This window comes from Microtus pennsylvanicus, chromosome 1, assembly GCF_037038515.1.
Source record: "Microtus pennsylvanicus isolate mMicPen1 chromosome 1, mMicPen1.hap1, whole genome shotgun sequence".
NCBI classification, from domain to species: domain Eukaryota; kingdom Metazoa; phylum Chordata; class Mammalia; order Rodentia; family Cricetidae; genus Microtus; species Microtus pennsylvanicus.
Genome location: NC_134579.1, coordinates 167,735,927 through 167,754,435, shown reverse-complemented (window position 1 = coordinate 167,754,435; position 18,509 = coordinate 167,735,927).

The window sequence follows — 18,509 nt, the reverse complement described above, 5'->3', positions numbered from 1 at the left end:
GAGTAGACGGTGTACACTGTGTCTGTGGTAAACATTAGAGAGGACAGTGTACACTGTGTCTGCGGTAGACATTAGAGTGGATGGTGTACACTGTGTCTGTGGTAGACATTAGAGTGGATGGTGTACACTGTGTCTGTGGTAGACATTAGAGAGAACAGTGTACACTGTGTCTGTGGTAGACATTAGAGAGGACGGTGTACACTGTGTCTGTGGTAGACATTAGAGAGGACGGTGTACACTGTGTCTGTGGTAGACATTAGAGAGGACGGTGTACACTGTGTCTGTTGTAGACATTAGAGAGGACGGTGTACACTGTGTCTGTGGTAGACATTAGAGAGGACGGTGTACACTGTGTCTGTTGTAGACATTAGAGAGGACGATGTACACTGTGTCTGTGGTAGACATTAGAGAGGACGGTGTACACTGTGTCTGTTGTAGACATTAGAGAGGACGGTGTACACTGTGTCTGTTGTAGACATTAGAGAGGACGGTGTACACTGTGTCTGTGGTAGACATTAGAGAGGACGGTGTACACTGTGTCTGTGATAGACATTAGAGAGGACAGTGTACACTATCTGTGGTAGACATTAGAGAGGACGATGTACACTGTGTCTGTGGTAGACATTAGAGAGGACGGTGTACACTGTGTCTGTTGTAGACATTAGAGAGGACGATGTACACTGTGTCTGTGGTAGACATTAGAGAGGACGGTGTACACTGTGTCTGTTGTAGACATTAGAGAGGACGGTGTACACTGTGTCTGTTGTAGACATTAGAGAGGACGATGTACACTGTGTCTGTGGTAGACATTAGAGAGGACGGTGTACACTGTGTCTGTGGTAGACATTAGAGAGAACAGTGTACACTGTGTCTGTGGTAGACATTAGAGAGGACAGTGTACACTGTCTGTGGTAGACATTAGAGAGGACGATGTACACTGTGTCTGTGGTAGACATTAGAGAGGACGGTGTACACTGTGTCTGTGGTAGACATTAGAGAGGACAGTGTACACTGTGTCTCTGGTAGACATTAGAGAGGACAGTGTACACTGTGTCTGTGGTAGACATTAGAGAGGACGGTGTACACTTTGTCTGTGGTAGACATTAGAGAGGACGGTGTACACTTTGTCTGTGGTAGACATTAGAGAGGACCGTGTGCACTGTGTCTGTGGTAGACATTAGAGAGGACGATGTACACTGTGTCTGAGGTAGACATTAGAGAGGACGGTGTACACTGTGTCTGTGGTAGACATTAGAAGGACCGTGTGCACTGTGTCTGTGGTAGACATTAGAGAGGACGGTGTACACTGTGTCTGTGGTAGACATTAGAGAGGACGGTGTACACTGTGTCTGTGGTAGACATTAGAGAGGACGGTGTACACTGTGTCTGTGGTAGACATTAGAGAGGAAGGTGTGCACTGTGTCTGTGGTAAACATTAGAGTGGATGGTGTACACTGTGTCTGTGGTAGACATTAGAGAGGACGGTGTACACTGTCTGTGGTAGACATTAGAGAGGACGGTGTACACTGTCTGTGGTAGACATTAGAGAGGACGGTGCACACTGTGACTGTGGTAGACATTAGAGAGGACGGTGTACACTGTGTCTGTGGTAGACATTAGAGAGAACAGTGTACACTGTGTCTGTGGTAGACATTAGAGAGGACAGTGTACACTGTGTCTGTGGTAGACATTAGAGAGGACGGTGTACACTGTGTCTGTGGTAGACATTAGAGAGAACAGTGTACACTGTGTCTGTGGTAGACATTAGAGAGAACAGTGTACACTGTGTCTGTGGTAGGCATTAGAGAGGATGGTGTACACTGTCTCTGGTAGACATTAGAGAGGATGGTGTACACTGTCTGTGGTAGACATTAGAGAGGACGGTGTACACTGTGTCTGTGGTAGACATTAGAGAGGACGGTGTACACTGTGTCTGTGGTAGACATTAGAGAGGACGGTGTACACTGTGTCTGTTGTAGACATTAGAGAGAACAGTGTACACTGTGTCTGTGGTAGACATTAGAGAGGACGGTGTACACTGTGTCTGTGGTAGACATTAGAGAGGACGGTGTACACTGTGTCTTTGGTAGACATTAGAGAGGACGGTGTACACTGTCTGTGGTAGACATTAGAGAGGACGGTGTACACTCTGTCTGTGGTAGACATTAGAGAGGACGGTGTGCACTGTGTCTGTGGTAGACATTAGAGAGGACGGTGTACACTCTGTCTGTGGTAGGCATTAGAGAGGATGGTGTACACTGTCTCTGGTAGACATTAGAGAGGATGGTGTACACTGTCTGTGGTAGACATTAGAGAGGAAGGTGTACACTGTGTTGTGGTAGACATAAGAGAGGACGGTGTACACTATCTGTGGTAGACATTAGAGAGGACCATGTACACTGTGTCTGTGGTAGACATTAGAGAGGACGGTGTACACTGTGTCTGTGGTAGACATTAGAGAGGACGGTGTACACTGTGTCTGTGGTAGACATTAGAGAGGACGGTGTACACTGTGTCTGTGGTAGACATTAGAGAGGACGGTGTACACTGTGTCTGTGGTAGACATTAGAAAGGACGGTGTACACTGTGTCTGTGGTAGACATTAGAGAGGACGGTGTACACTGTGTCTGTGGTAGACATTAGAGAGGACAGTGTACACTGTCTGTGGTAGACATTAGACAGGACGGTGTGCACTGTGTCTGTGGTAGACATTAGAGAGGACAGTGTACACTGTGTCTGTGGTAGACATAAGAGAGGACGGTGTACACTGTGTCTGTTGTAGACATTAGAGAGAACAGTGTACACTGTGTCTGTGGTAGACATTAGAGAGAACAGTGTACACTGTGTCTGTGGTAGACATTAGAGAGGACGGTGTACACTGTGTCTGCGGTAGACATTAGAGAGGACGGTGTACACTGTGTCTGTGGTAGACATTAGAGAGGACAGTGTACACTGTGTCTGTGGTAGACATTAGACAGGATGGTGTGAACTGTGTCTGGGGTAGACATTAGAGAGAACAGTGTACACTGTGTCTGTGGTAGACATTAGAGAGGACAGTGTACACTGTGTCTGTGGTAGACATAAGAGAGGACGGTGTACACTGTGTCTGTTGTAGACATTAGACAGGATGGTGTGAACTGTGTCTGGGGTAGACATTAGAGAGAACAGTGTACACTGTGTCTGTGGTAGACATTAGAGAGGACAGTGTACACTGTGTCTGTGGTAGACATAAGAGAGGACGGTGTACACTGTGTCTGTTGTAGACATTAGAGAGAACAGTGTACACTGTGTCTGTGGTAGACATTAGAGAGAACAGTGTACACTGTGTCTGTGGTAGACATTAGAGAGGACGGTGTACACTGTGTCTGCGGTAGACATTAGAGAGGACGGTGTACACTGTGTCTGTGGTAGACATTAGAGAGGACAGTGTACACTGTGTCTGTGGTAGACATTAGAGAGGACAGTGTACACTATCTGTGGTAGACATTAGAGAGGATGGTGTACACTGTGTCTGTGGTAGACATTAGAGAGGACGGTGTACACTGTCTGTCGTAGACATTAGAGAGGACAGAGAACACTGTGTCTGTGGTAGACATTAGAGAGGACGGTGTACACTGTGTCTGTGGTAGACATTAGAGAGGACGGTGTACACTGTGTCTGTGGTAGACATTAGAGAGGACAGTGTACACTGTGTCTGTTGTACACATTAGAGAGAACAGTGTACACTGTGTCTGTGGTAGACATTAGAGAGGACGGTGTACACTGTGTCTGTTGTAGACATTAGAGAGAACAGTGTACACTGTGTCTGTTGTAGACATTAGAGAGGACAGTGTACAATGTGTCTGTGGTAGACATTAGAGAGGACAGTGTACACTGTGTCTGTGGTAGACATTAGAGAGGACGGTGTACACTGTGTCTGTGGTAGACATTAGAGAGGACGGTGTACACTGTGTCTGTGGTAGACATTAGAGAGGACGGTGTACACTGTGTCTGTGGTAGACATTAGAGAGGACGGTGTACACTGTGTCTGTGGTAGACATTAGAAAGGACGGTGTACACTGTGTCTGTGGTAGACATTAGAGAGGACGGTGTACACTGTGTCTGTGGTAGACATTAGAGAGGACAGTGTACACTGTCTGTGGTAGACATTAGACAGGACGGTGTGCACTGTGTCTGTGGTAGACATTAGAGAGGACAGTGTACACTGTGTCTGTGGTAGACATAAGAGAGGACGGTGTACACTGTGTCTGTTGTAGACATTAGAGAGAACAGTGTACACTGTGTCTGTGGTAGACATTAGAGAGAACAGTGTACACTGTGTCTGTGGTAGACATTAGAGAGGACGGTGTACACTGTGTCTGCGGTAGACATTAGAGAGGACGGTGTACACTGTGTCTGTGGTAGACATTAGAGAGGACAGTGTACACTGTGTCTGTGGTAGACATTAGACAGGATGGTGTGAACTGTGTCTGGGGTAGACATTAGAGAGAACAGTGTACACTGTGTCTGTGGTAGACATTAGAGAGGACAGTGTACACTGTGTCTGTGGTAGACATAAGAGAGGACGGTGTACACTGTGTCTGTTGTAGACATTAGACAGGATGGTGTGAACTGTGTCTGGGGTAGACATTAGAGAGAACAGTGTACACTGTGTCTGTGGTAGACATTAGAGAGGACAGTGTACACTGTGTCTGTGGTAGACATAAGAGAGGACGGTGTACACTGTGTCTGTTGTAGACATTAGAGAGAACAGTGTACACTGTGTCTGTGGTAGACATTAGAGAGAACAGTGTACACTGTGTCTGTGGTAGACATTAGAGAGGACGGTGTACACTGTGTCTGCGGTAGACATTAGAGAGGACGGTGTACACTGTGTCTGTGGTAGACATTAGAGAGGACAGTGTACACTGTGTCTGTGGTAGACATTAGAGAGGACAGTGTACACTATCTGTGGTAGACATTAGAGAGGATGGTGTACACTGTGTCTGTGGTAGACATTAGAGAGGACGGTGTACACTGTCTGTCGTAGACATTAGAGAGGACAGAGAACACTGTGTCTGTGGTAGACATTAGAGAGGACGGTGTACACTGTGTCTGTGGTAGACATTAGAGAGGACGGTGTACACTGTGTCTGTGGTAGACATTAGAGAGGACAGTGTACACTGTGTCTGTTGTACACATTAGAGAGAACAGTGTACACTGTGTCTGTGGTAGACATTAGAGAGGACGGTGTACACTGTGTCTGTTGTAGACATTAGAGAGAACAGTGTACACTGTGTCTGTTGTAGACATTAGAGAGGACAGTGTACAATGTGTCTGTGGTAGACATTAGAGAGGACAGTGTACACTGTGTCTGTGGTAGACATTAGAGAGGACGGTGTACACTGTGTCTCTGGTAGACTTTAGAGAGGACGGTGTACACTGTGTCTTTGGTAGACATTAGAGAGGACGGTGTACACTGTGTCTTTGGTAGACATTAGAGAGGACGGTGTACACTGTGTCTGTGGTAGACATTAGAGAGGACGGTGTACACTCTGTCTGTGATAGACATTAGAGAGGACGGTGTAGACTGTGTCTGTGGTATAAATTAGAGAGGATGGTGTGCACTGTGTCTGTGGTAGACATTAGAGAGGACGGTGTACACTCTGTCTGTGGTAGGCATTAGAGAGGATGGTGTACACTGTCTCTGGTAGACATTAGAGAGGATGGTGTACACTGTCTGTGGTAGACATTAGAGAAGACGGTGTACACTGTGTTGTGGTAGACATTAGAGAGGACGGTGTACACTGTGTCTGTGGTAGACATTAGAGAGGACGGTGTACACTGTGTCTGTGGTAGATATTAGAGAGGACGGTGTACACTGTGTCTGTGGTAGACATTAGAGAGGACGGTGTACACTGTGTCTGTGGTAGACATTAGAGAGAACAGTGTACACTATCTGTGGTAGACATTAGAGAGGACGGTGTACACTGTGTCTGTGGTAGACATTAGAGAGGACGGTGTACACTGTGTCTGTGGTAGACATTAGAGAGGACGGTGTACACTGTGTCTGTGGTAGACATTAGACAGGATGGTGTGCACTGTGTCTTGGGTAGACATTAGAGAGAACAGTGTACACTGTGTCTGTGGTAGACATTAGAGAGGACAGTGTACACTGTGTCTGTTGTAGACATTAGAGAGAACAGTGTACACTGTGTCTGTGGTAGACATTAGAGAGGACAGTGTACACTGTGTCTGTGGTAGACATTAGAGAGGATGGTGTACACTGTGTCTGTGGTAGACATTAGAGAGAACAGTGTACACTATCTGTGGTAGACATTAGAGAGGACGGTGTACACTGTGTCTGTGGTAGACATTAGAGAGGACGGTGTACACTGTGTCTGTGGTAGACATTAGAGAGGACGGTGTACACTGTGTCTGTGGTAGACATTAGACAGGATGGTGTGCACTGTGTCTAGGGTAGACATTAGAGAGAACAGTGTACACTGTGTCTGTGGTAGACATTAGAGAGGACAGTGTACACTGTGTCTGTTGTAGACATTAGAGAGAAGAGTGTACACTGTGTCTGTGGTAGACATTAGAGAGGACGGTGTACACTGTGTCTGTTGTAGACAATAGAGAGGACAGTGTACACTGTGTCTGTGGTAGACATTAGAGAGGACGGTGTACACTGTGTCTGTGGTAGACATTAGAGAGAACAGTGTACACTGTGTCTGTGGTAGACATTAGAGAGGACAGTGTACACTGTGTCTGTGGTAGACATTAGAGAGGACGGTGTACACTGTGTCTGTGGTAGACAATAGAGAGGACGGTGTACACTGTCTGTGGTAGACATTAGAGAGGACGGTGTACGCTGTGTCTGTGGTAGACATTAGACAGGACGGTGTGCACTGTGTCTGGGGTAGACATTAGAGAGAACAGTGTACACTGTGTCTGTGGTAGACATTAGAGAGGACAGTGTACACTGTGTCTGTGGTAGACATAAGAGACGACGGTGTACACTGTGTCTGTTGTAGACATTAGAGAGAACAGTGTACACTGTGTCTGAGGTACACATTAGAGAGGACAGTGTACACTGTGTCTGTGGTAGACATTAGAGAGGACGGTGTACACTGTGTCTGCAGTAGACATTAGAGAGGACGGTGTACACTGTGTCTGTGGTAGACATTAGATAGGACGGTGTGCACTGTGTCTGTGTTAGACATTAGAGAGAACAGTGTACACTGTGTCTGTGGTAGACATTAGAGAGGACGGTGTACACTGTGTCTGTGGTCGACATTAGAGAGGACGGTGTACACTGTGTCTGTGGTAGACATTAGAGAGGACGGTGTACACTGTGTCTGTGGTAGACATTAGAGAGGACGGTGTACACAGTGTCTGTGATAGACATTAGAGAGGACGGTGTACACTCTGTCTGTGGTAGACATTAGAGAGGATGGTGTACACTGTGTCTGTGGTAGACATTAGAGAGGACGGTGTACACTGTGTCTGTGGTAGACATTAGCGAAGACGGTGTACCCTGTCTGTGGTAAACATTAGAGTGGATGGTGTACACTGTGTCTGTGGTAGACATTAGAGTGGATGGTGTACACTGTGTCTGTGGTAGACATTAGAGTGGATGGTGTACACTGTGTCTGTGGTAGTCAATAGAGAGGATGGTGTACACTGTGTCTCTGGTAGACATTAGTAAGGACGGTGTACACTGTGTCTGTGGTAGACATTAGAGGACGGTGTACACTGTGTCTGTGGTAGACATTAGAGAGGACGGTGTACACTGTGTCTGTTGTAGACATTAGAGAGAACAGTGTACACTGTGTCTGTGATAGACATTAGAGAGGACAGTGTACACTGTGTCTGTGGTAGACATTAGAGAGGACGGTGTACACTGTGTCTGTGGTAGACATTAGAGAGGACGGTGTACACTGTGTCTGTGGTAGACATTAGAGAGGACGGTGTACACTGTGTCTGTGGTAGATATTAGAGAGGACGGTGTACACTGTGTGTGTGGTAGACATTAGAGAGGACGGTGTACACTGTGTCTGTGGTAGACATTAGAGAGGACGGTGTACACTGTGTCTGTGGTAGACATTAGAGAGGACGGTGTACACTGTGTCTTTGGTAGACATTAGAGAGGACGGTGTACACTGTCGGTGGTAGACATTAGAGAGGACGGTGTACACTCTGTCTGTGGTAGACATTAGAGAGGACGGTGTACACTGTGTCTGTGGTAGAAATTAGAGAGGACGGTGTGCACTGTGTCTGTGGTAGACATTAGAGAGGACGGTGTACACTCTGTCTTTGGTAGGCATTAGATAGGATGGTGTACACTGTCTCTGGTAGACATTAGAGAGGATGGTGTACACTGTCTGTGGTAGACATTAGAGAGCACGGTGTACACTGTGTTGTGGTAGACATTAGAGAGGACGGTGTACACTGTCTGTGGTAGACATTAGAGAGGACAGTGTACACTGTGTCTGTGGTAGACATTAGAGAGGACGGTGTACACTGTCTGTGGTAGACATTAGAGAGGACCATCTACACTGTGTCTGTGGTAGACATTAGAGAGGACGGTGTACACTGTGTCTGTGGTAGACATTAGACAGGATGGTGTGAACTGTGTCTGGGGTAGACATTAGAGAGAACAGTGTACACTGTGTCTGTGGTAGACATTAGAGAGGACAGTGTACACTGTGTCTGTGGTAGACATAAGAGAGGACGGTGTACACTGTGTCTGTTGTAGACATTAGAGAGAACAGTGTACACTGTGTCTGTGGTAGACATTAGAGAGAACAGTGTACACTGTGTCTGTGGTAGACATTAGAGAGGACGGTGTACACTGTGTCTGTGGTAGACATTAGAGAGGACGGTGTACACTGTGTCTGTGGTAGACATTAGAGAGGACAGTGTACAATGTGTCTGTGGTAGACATTAGAGAGGACAGTGTACACTATCTGTAGTAGACATTAGAGAGGATGGTGTACACTGTGTCTGTGGTAGACATTAGAGAGGACGGTGTACACTGTCTGTGGTAGACATTAGAGAGGACAGAGAACACTGTGTCTGTGGTAGACATTAGAGAGGACGGTGTACACTGTGTCTGTGGTAGACATTAGAGAGGACGGTGTACACTGTGTCTGTGGTAGACATTAGAGAGGACAGTGTACACTGTGTCTGTTGTAGACATTAGAGAGAACAGTGTACACTCTGTCTGTGGTAGACATTAGAGAGGACGGTGTACACTGTGTCTGTTGTAAACATTAGAGAGAACAGTGTACACTGTGTCTGTTGTAGACATTAGAGAGAACAGTGTACACTGTGTCTGTTGTAGACATTAGAGAGAACAGTGTACACTGTGTCTGTGGTAGACATTAGAGAGGACGGTGTACACTGTGTCTGTGGTAGACATTAGAGAGGACGGTGTACACTCTGTCTGTGGTAGGCATTAGAGAGGATGGTGTACACTGTCTACACTGTCTCTGGTAGACATTAGAGAGGATGGTGTACACTGTCTGTGGTAGACATTAGAGAGGACGGTGTACACTGTGTTGTGGTAGACATTAGAGAGGACGGTGTACACTGTGTCTGTGGTAGACATTAGAGAGGACGGTGTACACTGTGTCTGTGGTAGATATTAGAGAGGACGGTGTACACTGTGTCTGTGGTAGACATTAGAGAGGACGGTGTACACTGTGTCTGTGGTAGACATTAGAGTGGATGGTGTACACTATCTGTGGTAGACATTAGAGAGGACGGTGTACACTGTGTCTGTGGTAGACATTAGAGAGGACGGTGTACACTGTGTCTGTGGTAGACATTAGAGAGGGCGGTGTACACTGTGTCTGTGGTAGACATTAGAGAGGACGGTGTACACTGTGTCTGTGGTAGACATTAGACAGGATGGTGTGCACTGTGTCTGGGGTAGACATTAGAGAGAACAGTGTACACTGTGTCTGTGGTAGACATAAGAGAGGACGGTGTACACTGTGTTGTTGTAGACATTAGAGAGAACAGTGTACACTGTGTCTGTGGTAGACATTAGAGAGGACAGTGTACACTGTGTCTGTGGTAGACATTAGAGAGGACGGTGTACACTGTGTCTGTGGTAGACATAAGAGAGGATGGTGTACACTGTGTCTGCGGTAGACATTAGAGAGGACGGTGTACACTGTCTGTGGTAGACATTAGAGAGGACGGTGTACACTGTGTCTGTGGTAGAAATTAGAGAGAACAGTGTACACTGTGTCTGTGGTAGACATTAGACAGGACGGTGTGCACTGTGTCTTTGGTAGACATTAGAGAGAACAGTGTACACTGTGTCTGTGGTAGACATTAGAGAGGACGGTGTACACTGTGTCTGTGGTCGACATTAGAGAGGACGGTGTACACTGTGTCTGTGGTAGACATTAGAGAGGACGGTGTACACTGTGTCTTTGGTAGACATTAGAGAGGACGGTGTACACAGTGTCTGTGGTAGACATTAGAGAGGACGGTGTACACTGTGTCTGTGGTAGACATTAGCGAAGACGGTGTACCCTGTCTGTGGTAAACATTAGAGTGGATGGTGTACACTGTGTTGTGGTAGACATTAGAGTGGATGGTGTACACTGTGTCTGTGGTAGACATTAGAGTGGATGGTGTACACTGTGTCTGTGGTAGACATTAGAGAGGATGGTGTACACTGTGTCTGTGGTAGACATTAGTAAGGACGGTGTACACTGTGTCTGTGGTAGACATTAGAGAGTACGGTGTACACTGTGTGTGTGGAAGACATTAGAGAGGACGGTGTACACTGTGTCTGTGGTAGACATTAGAGAGGACGGTGTACACAGTGTCTGTGGTAGACATTAGAGAGGACGGTGTACACTGTGTCTGTGGTAGACATTAGAGAGAACAGTGTACACTATCTGTGGTAGACATTAGAGAGACGGTGTACACTGTGTCTGTGGTAGACATTAGAGAGGACGGTGTACACTGTGTCTGTGGTAGACATTAGAGAGGGCGGTGTACACTGTGTCTGTGGTAGACATTAGAGAGGACGGTGTACACTGTGTCTGTGGTAGACATTAGACAGGATGGTGTGCACTGTGTCTGGGGTAGACATTAGAGAGAACAGTGTACACTGTGTCTGTGGTAGACATAAGAGAGGACGGTGTACACTGTGTTGTTGTAGACATTAGAGAGAACAGTGTACACTGTGTCTGTGGTAGACATTAGAGAGGACAGTGTACACTGTGTCTGTGGTAGACATTAGAGAGGACGGTGTACACTGTGTCTGTGGTAGACATAAGAGAGGATGGTGTACACTGTGTCTGCGGTAGACATTAGAGAGGACGGTGTACACTGTCTGTGGTAGACATTAGAGAGGACGGTGTACACTGTGTCTGTGGTAGAAATTAGAGAGAACAGTGTACACTGTGTCTGTGGTAGACATTAGACAGGACGGTGTGCACTGTGTCTTTGGTAGACATTAGAGAGAACAGTGTACACTGTGTCTGTGGTAGACATTAGAGAGGACGGTGTACACTGTGTCTGTGGTCGACATTAGAGAGGACGGTGTACACTGTGTCTGTGGTAGACATTAGAGAGGACGGTGTACACTGTGTCTTTGGTAGACATTAGAGAGGACGGTGTACACAGTGTCTGTGGTAGACATTAGAGAGGACGGTGTACACTGTGTCTGTGGTAGACATTAGCGAAGACGGTGTACCCTGTCTGTGGTAAACATTAGAGTGGATGGTGTACACTGTGTCTGTGGTAGACATTAGAGTGGATGGTGTACACTGTGTCTGTGGTAGACATTAGAGTGGATGGTGTACACTGTGTCTGTGGTGGACATTAGAGAGGATGGTGTACACTGTGTCTGTGGTAGACATTAGTAAGGACGGTGTACACTGTGTCTGTGGTAGACATTAGAGAGTACGGTGTACACTGTGTGTGTGGAAGACATTAGAGAGGACGGTGTACACTGTGTCTGTGGTAGACATTAGAGAGGACGGTGTACACAGTGTCTGTGGTAGACATTAGAGAGGACGGTGTACACTGTGTCAGTGGTAGACATTAGAGAGGACGGTGTACACTGTGTCTGTGGTAGACATTAGAGAAGACGGTGTACACTGTGTCTGTGGTAGACATTAGAGAGGACGGTGTACACTGTGTCTGTGGTAGACATTAGAGAGGACGGTGTACACTGTGTGTGTGGTAGACATTAGAGAGGACGGTGTACACTGTGTCTGTGGTAGACATTAGAGAGGACGGTGTACACTGTGTCTGTGGTAGACAGTAGAGAGGACAGTGTACACTGTGTCTGTGGTAGACATTAGAGAGGACAGTGTACACTGTGTCTGTGGTTGACATTAGAGAGGACGGTGTACACTGTGTCTGTGGTAGACATTAGAGAGGACGGTGTACACTGTGCTGTGGTAGACATTAGTGAGGACGGTGTACACTGTGTCTTTGGTAGACATTAGAGAGGACGGTGTACACTGTCTGTGGTAGACATTAGAGAGGACGGTGTACACTCTGTCTGTGGTAGACATTAGAGAGGAAGGTGTACACTGTGTCTGCGGTAGACATTAGAGAGTACGGTGTACTCTTTGTCTGTGGTAGACATTAGAGAGGACGGTGTGAACTGTGTCTGTGGTAGACATTAGAGAGAACAGTGTACACTGTGTCTGTGGTCGACATTAGAAAGGACGGTGTACACTGTGTCTGTGGTAGACATTAGAGAGGACGCTGTACACTGTGTCTTTGGTAGACATTAGAGAGGACGGTGTACACAGTGTCTGTGGTAGACATTAGAGAGGACGGTGTACACTCTGTCTGTGGTAGACATTAGAGAGGATGGTGTAAACTGTGTCTGTGGTAGACATTAGAGAGGACGGTGTACACTGTGTCTGTGGTAGACATTAGCGAAGACGGTGTACCCTGTCTGTGGTAAACATTAGAGAGGATGGTGTACACTGTGTCTGTGGTAGACATTAGAGAGGACAGTGTACACTGTGTCTGTGATAGACATTAGAGTGGATGGTGTACACTGTGTCTGTGGTAGACATTAGAGAGGATGGTGTACACTGTGTCTGTGGTAGACATTAGTAAGGACGGTGTACACTGTGTCTGTGGTAGACATTAGAGAGTACGGGGTACACTGTGTGTGTGGTAGACATTAGAGAGGACGGTGTACACTGTGTCTGTGGTAGACATTAGAGAGGACAGTGTACACTGTGTCTGTGGTAGACATAAGAGACGACGGTGTACACTGTGTCTGTGGTAGACATTAGAGAGGACGGTGTACACTGTGTCTGTGGTAGACATTAGAGAGGACGGTGTACACAGTGTCTGTGGTAGACATTAGAGAGGACGGTGTACACTGTGTCAGTGGTAGACATTAGAGAGGACGGTGTACACTGTGTCTGTGGTAGACATTAGAGATGACGGTGTACACTGTGTCTGTGGTAGACATTAGAGAGGACGGTGTACACTGTGTCTGTGGTAGACATTAGAGAGGACGGTGTACACTGTGTGTGTGGTAGACATTAGAGAGGACGGTGTACACTGTGTCTGTGGTAGACATAAGAGAGGACGGTGTACACTGTGTCTGTGGTAGACATTAGAGAGGACGGTGTACACTGTGTCTGAGGTAGACATTAGAGAGGACGGTGTACACTGTCTGTGGTAGACATTAGAGAGGACGGTGTACACTCTGTCTGTGTTAGACATTAGAGAGGACGGTGTACACTGTGTCTGTGGTAGACATTAGAGAGGATGGTGTGCATAGTGTCTGTGATAGACATTAGAGAGGACAGTGTACACTCTGTCTGTGGTAGACATTAGAGAGGACGGTGTACACTCTGTCTGTGGTAGACATTATAGAGGATGGTGTACACTGTGTCTGTGGTAGACATTAGAGAGGACGGTGTACACAGTCTGTTGTAGACATTAGAGAGGACTGTGTACACTGTGTCTTTGGTAGACATTAGAGAGGACGGTGTGCACTGTGTCTGTGGTAGACATTATAGTGGATGGTGTACACTGTGTCTGTGGTTGACATTAGAGAGAACAGTGTACACTGTGTCTGTGGTAGACATTAGAGAGGACGGTGTACACTGTGTCTGTGGTTGACATTAGAGAGAACAGTGTACACTGTGTCTGTGGTAGACATTAGAGATTACAGTGTACACTATCTGTGGTAGACATTAGAGAGGACGGTGTGCACTGTGTCTGTGGTAGACATTAGAGAGAACAGTGTACACTGTCTGTGATAGACATTAGAGAGGACAGTGTACACTATCTGTTTTAGACATTAGAGAGGACAGTGTACCCTGTGTCTGTGGTAGACATTAGAGAGGACAGTGTACACTGTGTCTGTGGTAGACATTAGAGAGGACAGTGTACACTGTGTCTGTGGTAGACATTAGAGAGGACAGTGTACACTTTGTTTGTGGTAGACATTAGAGAGAACAGTGTACACTGTGTCTGTGGTAGACATTAGAGAGGACAGTGTACCCTGTGTCTGTGGTAGACATTAGAGAGGACAGTGTACACTGTGTCTGTGGTAGACATTAGAGAGGACAGTGTACACTATCTGTGGTAGACATTAGAGAGGACAGTGTACACTGTGTCTGCGGTAGACATTAGAGAGGACAGTGTACACTATCTGTGGTAGACATTAGAGAGGACAGTGTACACTGTGTCTGCGGTAGACATTAGAGAGGACAGTGTACACTATCTGTGGTAGACATTAGAGAGGACGGTGTACACTGTGTCTGTGGTAGACATTAGGGAGAACAGTGTATACTGTGTCTGTGGTAGATATTAGAGAGGACGGTGTACACTGTGTCTGTGGTTGACATTAGAGAGAACAGTGTACACTGTGTCTGTGGTAGACATTAGAGAGGACGGTGTACACTGTGTCTGTGGTAGACCTTAGAGAGTACGGTGTACACTGTCTGTTGTAGACATTAGAGAGGACGGTGTACACTGTGTCTGTGGTTGACATTAGAGAGGACAGTGTACACTGTGTCTTTGGTAGACATTAGAGAGGACGGTGTACACTGTGTCTGTGGTAGACATTAGAGAGTACGGTGTACACTGTCTGTGGTAGCCATTAGAGAGGACAGTGTACAGTATCTGTGGTAGACATTAGAGAGAACAGTGTACACTCTGTCTGTGGTAGACATTAGAGAGGACGGTGTACACTCGGTCTGTGGTAGACAATGGAGAGGACAGTGTACACTGTGTCTGTGGTAGACAATAGAGAGGACGGTGTGCACTGTGTCTGTGGTAGACATTAGAGAGGACGTTGTACACTGTGTCTGTGGTAGACATTAGAGAGGACGGTGTACACTGTCTGTGGTAGACATTCGAGAGGACGGTGTGCCCTGTGTCTGTGGTAGACATTAGAGAGGACGGTGTACACTGTCTGTGGTAGACATTCGAGAGGACGGTGTGCACTGTGTCTGTGGTAGACATTAGAGAGGACGGTGTACACTGTGTCTGTGGTAGACATTAGAGAGAACAGTGTACACTGTGTCTGTGGTAGACATTAGAGAGAACAGTGTACACTATCTGTGGTAGACATTAGAGAGGACGGTGTGCACTGTGTCTGTGGTAGACATTAGAGAGAACAGTGTACACTGTCTGTGATAGACATTAGAGAGGACAGTGTACACTGTGTCTGTGGTAGACATTAGAGAGGACGGTGTACACTATGTCTGTGGTAGACATTAGAGAGGACAGTGTACACTGTTTCTGTGGTAGACATTAGGGAGAACAGTGTATACTGTGTCTGTGGTAGACATTAGAGAGGACAGTGTACACTGTGTCTGTGGTAGACATTAGAGAGGACGGTGTACACTGTGTCTGTGGTTGACATTAGAGAGAACAGTGTACACTGTGTCTGTGATAGACATTAGAGAGGACGGTGTACACTGTTTCTGTGGTCGACATTAGAGAGGACGGTGTACACTGTGTCTGTGGTAGACATTAGAGAGGACGGTGTACACTGTGTCTGTGGTAGACATTAGAGTGGACTGTGTACACTGTGTCTGTTGTAGACATTAGAGAGGACAGTGTACACTGTGTCTGTGGTAGACATTAGAGTGGATGGTGTACACTCTGTCTGTGGTAGACATTAGAGAGGACGGTGTGCACTGTCTGTGGTAGACATTAGAGAGGACGGTGTACACTGTGTCTGTTGTAGACATTAGAGAGAACAGTGTACACTCTGTCTGTGGTAGACATTAGAGAGGACAGTGTACACTGTGTCTGTGGTAGACATTAGGGAGAACAGTGTATACTGTGTCTGTGGTAGACATTAGAGAGGACGGTGTACACTGTGTCTGTGGTAGACATTAGAGAGGACGGTGTACACTGTGTCTGTGGTAGACATTAGAGAGGACGGTGTACATTGTCTGTGGTAGACATTAGAGAGGACGTTGTACACTGTGTCTGTGGTTGACATTAGAGAGAACAGTGTACACTGTGTCTGTGGTAGACATTAGAGAGGACGGTGTACACTGTGTCTGTGGTAGACATTAGAGAGTACGGTGTACACTGTCTGTGGTAGACATTAGAGAGGACAGTGTACACTATCTGTGGTAGACATTAGAGAGAACAGTGTACACTCTGTCTGTGGTAGACATTAGAGAGGACAGTGTACACTGTGTCTGTGGTAGACATTAGAGAGGATGATGTACACTGTGTCTGTGGTAGACATTAGAGAGGACGGTGTACACTGTCTGTGGTAGACATTAGAGAGGACGGTGTACACTGTGTCTGTTGTAGACATTAGAGAGAACAGTGTACACTCTGTCTGTGGTAGACATTAGAGAGGACAGTGTACACTGTGTCTGTGGTAGACATTAGAGAGGACGGTGTACACTGTGTCTGTGGTAGACATTAGAGAGGACAGTGTGCACTGTGTCTGTGGTAGACATTAGAGAGAAGTAGTTCTTATTATTTCTGGGCGAGATGTTAGTGTGAACAGGGTATGATGTATATGGAATAGACATTAGAATAATCAGTTCTCACTCTCTCAGGAAGTGTCGTTACATTGAACAATCTCACGATATCTGTAGTAGACTTTAGAGTGAACAGTTCTTCCTCTATCTGTAGAAGAAGTTACAGTGAACAGTTCCCACTGTCTCTGGAGTAGAATCAGAATGAATGGTTCTCACTCTATCTGGAGAAGAAGTTACAGTGAACAGTTCCCACTGTCTCTGGAGTAGACATTAGAACAAATAGTTCTTGCTTTATATTTGGTAGCCATTAGAATGAACAGTTCTGACTGTATCTGGAGTAGAGTTAAAGGGAACAGTGCTTACTCCATCTGAAGTAGACGATAAAGAGAACAGTCCTCACACTATCTGAGGTAGATGTTAGAGTGATCAATTCTCACTGTCTCTGGGGATGAAGTTAGAGTAACCAGTTCTCACTATATCCACAGTAGACATTTGAATGACAGTTCCCACTCTATCAGGAGTAGTTGTTTGAGTTAACAGCTCTCACTATATCTTTGATATAGAATAAACAACTTTCATAGTATCTGGAGTAGACATTAGAGAGAGCAGTTCTGACTTTATCTGGAGTAGACTTTAGTATGAATAGTTCTCTCTGTATATGGAGTAGAATTCTCTCTGTATATGGAGAAGATGTTAGAATGAAATCTTCTCAATGTATCTGGAGTAGTCATTTGAGTGGACATTCTCGCTGTATCTGGAGAAGACATTAGAATGAAACCTTCTCAATGTAAGTGGAGTAAGCATTTGAGTGAACATTCTCACTGTATCTGGAGTAGATGTTAGAATGAAACCTTCTAACGTATGTGGAGTAGATGCGTGAGTAAACAGTTCTCAATGTATTTGAAGCAAGCATTATTATGAGAACTTCTCCCTGTATCTTATTTAGACATTAGAATGAACAGTTCTCACTGTTTCTGGGGTAATGATTACAGCGAATTGTTGTTCCTAGAAGTACTTTGACCTTGAAGAGTCATAATGGAAAATGGTTAAAAAAAAATTCTTTGTGGAAAACAGTGATGTTTCCCATGATTTGTAGAATTGCTTTCTGAAGGTGCATTGCGGCCTTTGAATGACTTTGGTCACAGAGGCCTTTGGCACACTTGAGGCTCTTAGATTATTATGTATTGCAAATGATACACAATGAAGTACTGAAGTCATGAGGACATATAGCAAGACATACAGATAAGGAGGACCTAGGTTGGAAGAACTACTTACCCAAAACCCAGCTTTGTGAAACTATCAATAAATGCCTTTGTATGGCTGTTGGGGTTCAGTTCATCAGAGGCTGGACCTTCCTGCTGTCACATAGACCTCAAAATTTCATTTTGAAATGACCTCTTTCTTCCACCAACTCACACAGACAAACACCCCAACGGTCTGAATGGGGGTCAAGGGATCTGGGGGGAGGGTGACAAAGACAGGAAGAAGACAAGAGGGGACTGGGGAGAGTAAACACAACACGCTACACTGCGCTATACACGGTGGAATTGT